Source organism: Peromyscus eremicus, chromosome 2 (genome assembly GCF_949786415.1).
Source record: "Peromyscus eremicus chromosome 2, PerEre_H2_v1, whole genome shotgun sequence".
In the NCBI taxonomy this organism is placed as follows: Eukaryota; Metazoa; Chordata; class Mammalia; order Rodentia; family Cricetidae; genus Peromyscus; species Peromyscus eremicus.
This window is the reverse complement of record NC_081417.1, coordinates 67,537,200-67,549,856: the sequence shown is the minus strand read 5'-3', so window position 1 is coordinate 67,549,856 and position 12,657 is coordinate 67,537,200.

The following is a 12,657-nucleotide window of genomic DNA, read 5'->3' as shown; positions in this document are numbered from 1 at the left end:
GGAAGTTAGCCGACTGGGGACATGCCCACAAAAGGGCCCTTGACCTCCTCCCCTGTCTGTTTCCCAGCTGCTGTGAGGTGAGGAGCCTTGCTCCACCACGCACTGTGATGTTTTGACTAGCAAAAGGCTAAGGGAGGGTGGACAGAAGTCACTCAAACTGTGAGCAGGAATAACTTTCCCAGTGTAGCCGCCCCCCCCCCCCCGCACACCCCCTCCAGCCCCCCCCCCCCCTACCTCGGGTAGCTTCTCATAGTGTGGGAAAGCCAGCGAACAAGGTGGCCAAGAAGTTGGGTTCTGGGTAAGACAAACTCAGCTTCTACCCCTCCACTCTGCTCATCTGCAAAATGGGGAAGCCTGGGGTCACCCGCCCACAGGCCTGCTGCGGGATTTGTACAGTCATGCACACAGGACACTTAGCCCAGTGCCCTTAGCTCAGGACATGAGTGCTCAGTAGGCACTGGCTATTGTGATTTTTCATACAGCAGGCATGGTCACTGCGGGAGGCCCTGGGGGAGACAGCGGGATGAGAACAAAGCCAAGCTATGAGAACTGACCACTGGACAGTGAGCCATGAGAGTGCAGGCCGTGAACACAGCTAGAGCCAACAAGAGTGTGTCTTCAGAAGCTACCCAATTTTGGGGGACAATCTGTACTCCTCCACAACAGAGGAACGCTAGCTGAGCTTAGCTGGCTTCCAGGGCCCCCAAAGACCCTTGTCGACATGGGTGCTATTCCTTAAAGCAGAGGACCCCTCCCACACCCCACTCTCTCTCCCATCAGCAGGTGCAGCAGCTAGCAGGAGATAATGAAATGTTTACTGTAAAGATTAGCTTGTCAAGGGGAAGCCCGGCAGATGGCTATTGATCCTGTGCCTGGCTGCCATCCCTGTCCCTTACATCTGAGGTAATGTGTAGGAGAGGGCTGTCTCTGACCCAGAATGCAGGTGGGGGCTCAGGCCCCAGATACAGAGCAGTATGTAGAAGTTTGGAAAGGTAAGAAGGACTCAGTCTGTAGCCTGCTCCTCAGAGTGGCCTCTGCATCTACATCCCCGTGGAGTCATGAAAAAGACACAGGAAATGGGAAACTTGAGTTCATATTCTGCTTTAATCGTATCGTCTATGGCTTGAGGACGAGGATTCATTCTGAGAAATGCATCCTTAAGCCATGTCATCATTGCACAAATATTACAGACTGCCCGCATCCACAAACGAAGCTGACCAAATGTCACTGGGTCCTATAACCTTAAAGGAAAACTATCATGTGCAGTCTGTCATTGATGGAAATGTCATTCTGTGGTCCCTGACCATTTGTGAGTTAGATCCTGTAACACTCAATTTTTTTCATCTGTGGGATAGGTCAACGGTAATACCTGTCTTACAGATGTTATGAAACTTAAATTAGAAAATAGATGGTGGCCGGGCGGTGGTGGTGCACGCCTTTAATCCCAGCACTCGGGAGGCAGAGCCAGGCGGATCTCTGTGAGTTCGAGGCCAGCCTGGACTACCAAGTGAGTTCCAGGAAAGGCGCAAAGCTACACAGAGAAACCCTGTCTCGAAAAACCAAAAAAAAAAAAAAAAAAGAAAAAAGAAAATAGATGGTGGTGGTGGTGGTGGCGCATGCCTTTAATCCCAGCACTCAGGAGGCAGAGGCAGGCAGATCTCTGAGTTTGAGGCCAGCCTGGTCTATAGATCTAGTTCTAGTAAAACCAAGGCTACAACCCTGTCTCAAAACAAAAACAAACAAACAAACAAAAAGGAAGAAAAGAAAGAAAGGATGGAAGGGAGGGAGAGAGGGGAGGAGGAGGGAGGGAGGGAGGAATGGGAAAAGGGAAGGAAGAAAGGAAGGAAGGAGGGAAGGAAGGAAGGGAGGAAGGAAGGAAGGAAGGAAGGAAGGAAGGAAGGAAGGAAGGAAGGAAGGAGAGGGGGAAAAAACCAGATGCCAAAGTTCTGAGAACCAACATCGTTGGCTGGATGTTTTATTTGATTTTTTTGTTTTTAAAATTGTGTATATGTATTGTCCATGTGGGAACAGTGCAATGCTCACAGAGCCCAGAGAGGATGTCAGAGACCTGGAGCTAGAGTTATGGAAGGTTTTGAGTCACCCAAGGCGGGTGCTGGGAACCGAACTCAGACTCTCTGCAGGAGCAGTGTGATCTCTTAACCATCTCTGAGCCGTCTCTCCAGGACTCATTTTATTTTTTTAAATGAGAAAATCAAGATGGAGATTAGCACCCTCATACTACACAGTAATTTCTCCCGTGCATCGTGCTAGCTGGTGACATCAGAAACCTGAAGAACGGGGCTAAACTCAGTTGGTGTGTGAAGTTCTAGGGCTCGCCCTTGTCCCTGTGGGCATGCCATGCCACCCAGTGGAGATCGCTCATAAAATGTAGGTGTTTCAGGCTGACTCTGCCTGGAGGGAGGTGAGCCTGGAACTACCCAGAACTGGTTAGAGTTTGTGCGTAGAACTTGAAGTTAACCAACGGATTGGGTTGAGAGATGATGGACATGAAAGATGGAGGCAGAGCTGAGTCTCTCCTTTATTCACACCCCAGATACTCTCACTCAGATAAGAAGCCTGGAAGGGAGGTGTTCCCCAAGAGAAGGCAAGGAGCTTGTGTGGAAACAGTGGGGGATGCTTATAAGGCTCCACAAGACAGATGCCTCAGGTGGCTGGACTCACATCCAACACCAGGGACTGGATCTGTGCTCACGGAACAGACTGGAGCCTTCACAGTTACTGTATCGTCTTGGTGATTTTTGTCCGTTTCCTCCAGACAGTAATGGAGTCCACAGAGCAGAAGAGACTCCTGTGGAGACTGTGTGATGAGGAGGGAGCTCAGCCCAGAGATGGGGTGGGCAGGGCGGAAGAGTGGGGGGACAGGCAGAACTAGATATAGAATGGTTCCTGAAGCTGAAGGGAGAGGTAGAGGGAGGAAAAAGGGAAGGAGTCGCCAGCTTCAGGAAATGCCACAAGGTACAATTATTTAAAACCCCAAACCAAACCCTAAAATGACTGTCTTTGGATTCTGTGACAAGGATGCTGTTTTGAACTTGAGCAGGACTGCGTCTGAGAGGCGGTTCAGGCAAAAGGTCAGCAGCTGGGGTTGGAGGATGGGAGAGGGGTGAGCATGAACAAGGGGCTCAACACCTGCTTGGAGAGGCTCAGGGCCCAGGGAGGAAGGAGGGCAGGTGGGGGCTGTGAGACCATAGGGAGAGCGGGGATGTTTTGTCTTTGGGAAGCTTGTTTTGTTTTGATTGAGGGGAGTTCTTCTATTGCCCAGGCTGGCCTCAAACTCCTGAATTCAAGAAAGCCTCCCAGTTCAGTCTCCCAAATAACTGAGGACAGGTGCCCTGCCACACCTGGCTATCTGGATTGACCAGGATGACTCACATCAGTGCTGTTGGAGGCAAAGGAAGAAGAGAGGGGCAGGGCCCCCTAAGAGGCTTGGTCCAGGTGGGGAACTCCCGGCTACTCTAGCACCAACTGCAGGGCTGGCCTTGCACAGGAGTGCAGAGAGCAGCCCGGTGTGAGCGCACAGAGGGCAGATGTCTAAAGCAGCTGAAAAAAATTTAGTCCTGATGCTGTACAACAGCCTGCAATGAATGTTCCAGAGAATTGACTAGAGGCAGCCTGGGGGAACCAGAGTCTTTTTAAAATTTCAAATTCGGGGCAGGCACACCGGCCCTAGATCAGGGGCACACAGGCTGTGGACCAGAGAAAGTCCTGCTGTGCCTAAGGCTGCAAGTCTGCAAAGAAAAGAACGTGATTCAAAGGATGCCACTATGAAGGGGGCAGGACTTGGGGCTGACGTAAGGGTAAAGGAGAAGAGCTGGGTAACAGAACCTTCCAGGTACTGCGCCGGGGATGACGGCGCCAACGAACCCACTTGCCCAAGTCAGGAGGGCCCAAGGTACGAGTCGGACTGAGGACCTTCTAGAACATTTCCTTTAGGGAAAGGATATTCCTTCCTCCCTATTTCTTCTTGTCCTCTCTGAAAGACCTCCTATACTTCTACTGTCGCAAAAGCTGGCAAACCTGCCTGGTCTGGCAGAGATGAGAGGGGACGCTGCCCATCAAACAAAGATGGGTATGCAGCCCTTGACTCTGGGCCGTTCTTGTCCTTTTCCTTGGCCTGGGCTCCCTCTCCTCGGCAATAAGATTGTCTTGGGGCAATGTTCTTCAAAGGAAAGTTTTATTAATGAGTGCTGGTTGTTGTTGTTTTCATCCTCTGAGATGCTAGCATGGAGGTCGGAAAGGAGGGTAGGGTGCAGGGCGGAGCTCCAAAGCGCAGACAAAGTTAACTGCAGGCCCTCTAAGCAAGATCCAAACAGAAACATTTCCCTCTTAATTAATGGCTGCCTTTGAGGTTATTAAGTTAGACTGGGTAGGTGTGTGGCCTTTCTTTCTACTGCCCTTCCAATTAACAGGCACTTTGCTTGGTAAATGTTAATTTAGAGTAATTGGGTGTGCAGATGAGGGGCGGGAGTGAACGCTGCCTGTACTGCAGGTTAATTGCTGGTAAGTGTCGTTCCTGCAGCCTTGGGCCTGGATGATTAATGGCCTCAGAGTACTGGAGAAACCCCTGAGGCCAGCAGAGGCTGCCTATATTTAACCCTTCAGTTACCAGAATGAGAAAATAGCAGAGGCACTGGGTGATGAGCAGGGGCCCTGGAGGTGTGCTACTCACCAGGGTGTTTCCTGCCGTACATCTCCAAAGTTGGGTATTGCCCAAGATAAGCCGGGTCCTAACTACATCACTCCATAGGTAGAAGGACTAAGCAACCAAATCAGAGATCGCCCTGTTATTATCTGGAGAAATAAAATCAGTTTCTACCCTTCCTTCCAATACCCGACCTGAGTCTCTGCTGTCACCACATCAGCCTGGGACAGGCAGGATGACACTCACATGCTGGTTTAGTGTAGTGATGAGAGAGTTTTGCAGACAGCATTGAAGTTAACCAGCCCTGGTAAGGGAGAGTGTCCCTGATGAGCAGAGTGTGTCTGGATCATCTGTTGGAAGGCTTCAGGGACTGGGCTGAGCCTGTCCTGAAGATTTCCGTGTGGAGGAAGACTTCCCTGTGGACATGGCTTCTGATTCTTCCCAGGGTCCCAGCCTCCCTTCCTATAGGTTTCAGATTTTGGACTCTCCCAGCCAGCCCCATAATTACATAAACCAATCCCTTGCAGCAGATCTTAGTGTACACCTTGTACAGGTTCTGGTGTTTAAAGTCCGTCTATCAGACAGATTGACAACCTGGATGATATCTACTACACAACCCCAGGGTCACTCAGGACTGGAGGACATCCCCTAGGCTCAGTTCTCCTCACAGCTGGCCTCACTCATGTAATCTAGGCTGTCTCCAGCTCTCAGGCCCACTGGTAAGGAAGTTCCTCTACCTCCCTGGGGTACTTGGCCTCCCAAGCCCACTCCCTGGTTTATGCATTCTGCCTTTCACTGAGGCCATTTCTCCCCTGGAGACTCCCTCTCCAGAAGAGGTCATAGGGTGATATATTTTTCTCTCAAAGACATAAATTACTGTGACAAGCAAGGATTGTAGCTATCCTTGTTTTATTGTGAAAGAGAAAAATGGATCTTTTGTCAGTTAAAAGCCTCCAGGTCATGGTAGGAAATAACAGAAGCAGAGTATTAGACACCTGTGTATAAAAGGGGGGAAGAACACAAATATGTTCACACTGGCATAAAGAAGGGGTGGAGAGCAGACAGGTAGTGGGTGTGGTTGGCAGTGGGGGTGAGGTTCACTGAGGGTGAGAACAGGACAGCTCGGTGAAAGACATTTTGATTTCCGAATCGCTGGTACATTATCTCTTCAAAAAGTAAAAATTATTTAAAGACATTGGCTCTTCAGCAAGGTCCTGAGTGCCTATGTGATGGACTGTGGGAACAAAGAGACAGTTTAGAAACTGTGTGTGTGTGTGTGTGTGTGTGTGTGTGCACATGTATGTGCATTAATGTATATCAAAGAAAGAAAAACAGAGGGGCAGGGTGGTGGGAAGACAGAACAGACAGACAGACAGACAAAGACATTGCCAGCATGAGGCAGGAGACTGGCTACAGTAAAGGATATGGGCTTAGAGTGAGACAGAACTGGAGAAAATTAGGGAACTGCAAGCTTGCCCACACAAGAAGCAGCCTGTGCATTGGCTCTCAGCTCCAGGGCTGCCCCGCCCTGCTCTAAAGACCCTCGGTGGACTTCTGGCTCCTCTGTCCTTTTACAAAATGGTGGCTGTTCAGAGGAGACACTGTCCAGTGGCCAGGGCTGTCCCTGGATCAGCTCAGGACCCTGGGTCAGCGTGGGAATGTGGTCTTTGGGGAGGAAAAAGAAGCAGGGACTTGGAGCTGTGAGACACTTACCTTTAGGACCCCTGTGGGTAGTGCCCAAGCTGAGCTAATGGTTGGTTCCACCTTGGGTACCACCTCCTGTCACCAGAGATTCAAGGTGGGAAAAGGTGTGTTTACTGGAATTCACTGCAAGGAGAGGTCGTCCTGTGGGACTAGAAGACATCGATCTCTTTTCTCAGGAAGGTAAGGCTGATGAACAGGCCCAGGAAGTGGTGGTATAACACACGGCCCAGCAGGAAGTGGGGCGCCTTAAGAAAGCAGTACACACTTGGAGACAGAACTCATTTTGCCAGTCAAAACACAAGATGCTGAGGGCTGTAACCAGCCATTCCCCCAAGGAGCTCAGCCATAGCATTGGTGTGGACATGGAGAGGACGCTGTGAGTCTGCGGATTAGTTACTTTGCTTTGTGTTGTGATAGAATACCAGACAAATATCAATTGTTCAAAAGGGTTTAAGGCCCATAAGATGGCTCAGTAGATAAAGCACTTGTCTCCAGGCCTAAGGACCTGAGTTCGATGCCCAGAACTCATGTAAAGGTAGGAGAGAACTGACTCCACAAGTTATCTTCTGACCTCCACACGTGTGCTGTGGCACATATCATGGCCCCTCCAAATACTAAACAATAAAAACATTAAAAAAAAAGAAGCTGGGCAGTGGTGGTGCACGCCTTTAATCCCAGCACTCGGGAGGCAGAGGCAGGTGGATCTCTCTGAGTTCAAGGCCTTCCTGGTCTACAGAGTGAGTTCTAGGACAGGCTCCAAAACTACACAGAGAAACACTGTCTCAAAAAACCAAAAAACCAAAACCAAAACCAAAAACAAAAATAGGGCCAAGCTGGCCTCTAATTTTTAAGTGGTGCTGGGAAGTCAAGCACACCACCAACAGCCTCACCCCCAATCCTCTTTTACTCTACCAGCTAGATTATAGTGCCAATCTCCTTTGTATATCTTCAGAGTTACATGTGATGGTTTGAATGAGAATGGCCCTCATAAGCTCATGTATCTAAATACTTGGTCCCCAGATAGTGGAACTGTTTGAGAAGGATTAGGAGGTGTGGCCTTATCGAAGGTGTGTCACTGGGGACTGGCTTTGGGGTTTCAAAAGCCCACCCCATTCTCAGCTAGCTCTTTCTTTCTGCCATGTGCTTGTGGATCAAGATGTAAGCTCTCAGCTACTGCTCCAGCGCCATGCCTACCATCTGCCATGCTCCCTGCCACAGTAGTCATGGACTCTAACCCTCTGGAACTCTAAGCCCCAAATTAAATGCTTTCTTTTGTAAGTTGTCTTGGTCATGGTGCTTCCCACAGCAATAGAAAAGTAACTAAGACATTACTTGAATTTTTAAAAAAAAATTCAAAAACTACATTCAACTTGAAGTCACCAACTGACACACAAATCTGACTCCCCACCATGCCACGGGGCCACTAGTGTAAAATACAAGGAATTATCAGAGCAATGACATCTTCTCAGTGCTAGAAAGCAAGACAGGAAGCAGCAGGCCAGAGTCTGAGAACACACTGGGAACTCGAGAGCAAAGGAGGATTAGCAGCGGTGAGCTCCAGGCATGAAGACCCTTCTTCTCAACAGAACCGAAGGGACACGCCACATCAGACCCAAGAAAGAGAAAGCGAGGGCCCTGGGGCAACCAAGACCCACTTTCTCAGACAGCCAACTAGACAACCTCCCTCCTCCCTCCCTCCACATACCTGCAACCAGAAGCAACCAGCAGTGGGTGGCTTACTCAGGAAAGGCTATTAACTATGGATGCTGGAACTCAAGGGAAGCGGAGCAGGGCTTGAGGCATGTGGCATGGGGGTGGAGACAATGGGGGTAGAGATTACTCTACCCAAGGAGAAAACACAGCAGGAGCTCTTTAGTCCATTGTTCAAGCCCTTGCTTACCCTGGCAAGTGTGGGTAGAAGCCTGCTTGTGACATGGCCCCAGGACTGTGGACCCTGAAGCCAGCCCTGCCCTTTAGGGGAATAGACCACACCAGCCATCCCTAAGGATGGCTTCATTTATCAAAGTGCATGCACAGCCATGAGTAATCACACACTGAAGAAGGAACAAGAAGAAAGAAGAGAGAAGACCAGCAAAGAGCAAGATGCAAAAAGAAAAAAAAAGCTCAAATAACTAGTGTCTTTGGAGAGACTTGGGAGAATGGACAACCTCGGAAGGCAGAGCCAGTTGCCATCAAAACAAGAAGTAGTTTCTAGAAATTGTAAGTGATGGTCTCCCCCACCCCCCCGCCCCAAATGCAGCAAACACAAAGAGTAAGAAAGTGATCCTGGAAATGGCAGAAAAGTAGGCCAGGTACCAGGAAGTCTGAGAACAGAGGTCATGGGGAAGCTGTAAAGAGATAAGGCAGGAGGTGGTGGCGCACACCTTTAATCTCAGCACTTGGGAGGTAGAGGCAGGTGGATCTCTTGAGTTTGAGGCCAGCCTGGTCTACAGTGTGAGTTCCAGGACAGCCAGGGCTACACAGAGAGACCCTGTCTCAAAACAAACAAACAAACAAACCAACAAGATGAAAGAAGAGCTGATGGATAGAAAAGATGCAGCTGCCAGCACTCATCAATTCAATAGGAAGTTGTACAAAGGAAAGGGGTTACAGGGAGGAGAGGGAATCAAAGGTGTAAGGGAGACCCTCCCTGACCTGGGGAAAAAAGACAGTCTTCAGGTTTTACAAGCCTGCCGGGTGCCAAGCAGGGTAAACGGAACTAAAGCCCCATATGTAGACTGTGGTAGTGTGAATGCAATTGGCCCCCATCAGCTCATGGGGAGTGGCACGATTGGGAGGTGTGACTTTGTTAAGAGTAGGTGTGGCCCTGTTGGAGGAAGTGTGTCACTGTAGGGGTGGGCTTTGAAGTCTCATATATGCTCCAGCCATGCCCATTATCTCAGTTCACTTCCTCTTACCTGTAGGTCAAGATGTAGGACTCAGCTACTTCTCCAGCACCATGTCTGCCTGCACACTGCCATGTCCCACCATGATGATAAATAACTAAACCTCTGAAACTGGAAGCCCGCCCATTTCATGTTTTCCTTTATAAGAGTTGCCATGGTCATGGCGTCTCTTCACAGCAATAGAAACCCCTGAGACATAGACACTTGTAGTAACAAATTCAGGCATCCAAGAAAAAGACAGGAAGTCTTCCGAGTTTCCAGAAAGAAAAAAATAATAGGCCATCCACAAAGGAATCCACCAGACTTCCCATCAGAAACGCTTTAAAAGCAGGCCCCTGAGGTTCCAATGGAAAGTGGATCAGGTTCTGATTTATACCCCAGATTCAACCAGCCATCAACTATATTTGTAGGACATTTGTCCCATGTGCAGTCAGACTCTGAAATTACTCCAGGAAATACACGAGAAAACAGGAGGCACCTAAGGATGTAATTTCAGAATGTGAGCTCAGGGGCTAGGGGTGTGGTTCAGGGGGGTAGGAAAGGCACAGGGTTCCATCCCAGCAAGACAAAGAGATTAAGGCAAACAAATGAAAACACGGGGTGGCTGAGGTAAAGCGAGTAAAGTGGAAACATAATGGTGAAACAGAGTCCTGGCAGAGGAGAGGCAGGCCTTGGGTGGGTGGTTCCTCTTCCTCTATAGATCAGAGCACCTTCTGTGGAGATGAATGTGCACACATCACCACACTGTGGTTTTTCTTGGGTTTTTAAGTATTCAGAAGGTCAAGTCTGAAAAGTCTTGACCATGGTTCCGGAGCAGAATGGAAAGGTTATAGCCCTAAGAGTGAGGAGGATGGAGTCTTATGTACTGGTGTGGAATACATGCGGTACAGAAGCAACCGGAGATTGCAGAAAAGGAGGGATGGTGTGTGTGAGCCTGCGTGTGCAAGCGAGGATGCACTTGTGAATGCTACATATCTTTATGTTTTACACGTATACATTTTACATGCATGGCAACACACTTGGGAATCTTGTGTTTTTCTTCTTACACATTTTTGGAAGCATGTACAATGTTTATGATCTAAAACTGTAAAAGAATAAAGTATTAAAGATCTACTTAATTTGCATTCAGCCTTGGGGATGTGCTGCTCTTAAAAAGGACTCCAGCGAAATAAGTAAACCTGCGTCAAAAAGAACTCAGCTAAAGCCTCAGCCATTCAAATCCATACCAAAAAACAAAAAACAAACAAAAAAACCAATAAACAACCCAAAAGCACAATGGAAGAGCAGCACTGCCCCCTTGTGGAGATGGACTGGGGAGCTCCAAATGAGGTCTTTCTGTTGTTAGGGTTGCTTTTTTTGTTTTGTTTTTGTTTTTTTTAATTTTTTTAAAAAAATTTTATAATTTAATTTTACATATCAGCCACGGATTCCCTTGTTTTTCCCCCAGCCCACCCCACATTCCCATCTCCTCCAGGGTAAAGACTCCCCCGAGGACTGAGTTCAACCTGGTAGACTCAGTCCAGGCAGGTCCAGTCCCCTCCTCCCAGGCTGAGCCAAGTGTCCCTGCATAAGCCCCAGGTTTCAAACAACCAACTCATGCACTGAGGACAGGTCCCAGTCCCACTGCCTGGATGCCTCCCAAACAGATCAAGCTAATCAACTGTCTCACTTATCTAGAGGGCCTGATCCAGTTGGGGGCTCCTCAGCTATTGGTTCATAGTTCATGTGTTTCCATTCATTTGGTTATTTGTCCCTGTGCTTTTTCCAATCTTGGTCTCAACAATTCTCCCTCATACAAACCCTCCTCTTTCTCACCAATTGGACTCCTGGAGCTCCACCCGGGGCCTGGCCATGGATCTCTGCATCCGGTTCCATCAGTCATTGGATGAGGTTTCTAGCATGACAATTAGGGTGTTTGGCCATCCTATCACCAGAGTAGGTCAGTTCGGGCTTTCTCTCAACAATTGCCAGTAGTCTATTGTGGAGGTATCTTTGTGGATTTCTGTGGACCTCTCTAGCACTTTGCTTCTTCCTATTCTCATGTGGTCATGTGCTCACAAAGATGACTAGACTGCTACTCACAACTCCAGGGAGGCTACCTAGAAAACAGGAACCCAAGAAAGACACAGGGATCACCCAATGACAGAGAAATAGATGAGATCTACATAAGCAACCTGGACGTGAGTGAGGTAATGAAGGGCAAGGGTCGAGGGAAAGAGAGCTTAGGGGAGCAGGAGATCCCAGCTGGATCAAGAACAGAGAGGGAGAACAAGAATAAGAGACCATGGTAAATGAAGACCACATGAGAATAGGAAGAAGGGCTGGTTTTTTGTTTGTTTTTGCATGTTATCTTTTGAGACTTATGAACAGTTGAAAACAGGGCTATCTTCCACTGTAAGCATGCATAACAATCAATGTAAGCAATGGGGTCTTTGCTTACATCTTTACAGAGAGAACTTTGGGAAGGCACGGGACAATGTTTAAGAAAGATGGGGGAGGGGGGGCTTGTTTTGTTTTGGAGATAGGGTCTCACTACACAGCCCTGGGTGGCCTAGGAATCTCTAAGTAGACCAGACTGGCCTCAAACTGGCAGATATTTGCCTAACCTCTGTTATCCCAGTAATGAGATTAAAAGTGTATTGCACTCTGGCCAGTGGTGGAGTTTGTTCGCCATACTCAAGAGCCCAATGGAACATAATGTCAAATTTCTAACTTGGCTTTGCCAGGGCAGAGATCGACGTGGGCCTAGGGAGATAAACAGGGCAGAACTGACAGGTAAGATTTTTTTGTTAATCTAGAAAAAGGTTTTCAGTAAGTCTTACTTTGCATAAATAATACTTGATGAAAACAGTGAATTCACCCTGATGTCTGAAAGTGAGCCTTTCCACCCCACATGTCCCAGCAAAGATGTTTGCATGTCAGAGGGAAGTTAGACTGCAGGACCTCTGCATACATGTATGTACCATTTCACAAGTAATTCTGGTGCCTACTCCGCTAGGTTGGTGCAAGGCCCCAAAGACACATGGACTGTCTTTGGAATAATTCAAACACAGCCGTGACTGCGGGCAGAGTCCAGGAGGAATCAAAGCGCTTAACCTGGCAAGGCTTTCTACAGCCCAGACTATGGCAAGCCATAGCATTCATTCAACAAGCTCTCTGGGGCCTGTTCTGAGTCCAACCCTGGGGTAGGTGAGAGGGTTGTGGAAATAGATTAGACATGATCCTTGTTTTGGGGTTCGTTTACACAGATGCCTAGAATAGCAGAAACAAAGTGGATTGTGGAGCCATTCCAAGGAGATAGATGCTTTAGAAGCAGTGTTGTACTACTGAAAGAACATCCCAAATATGCCATGCTCCCCAAGACTCCAAGGACATAGCAGTTAG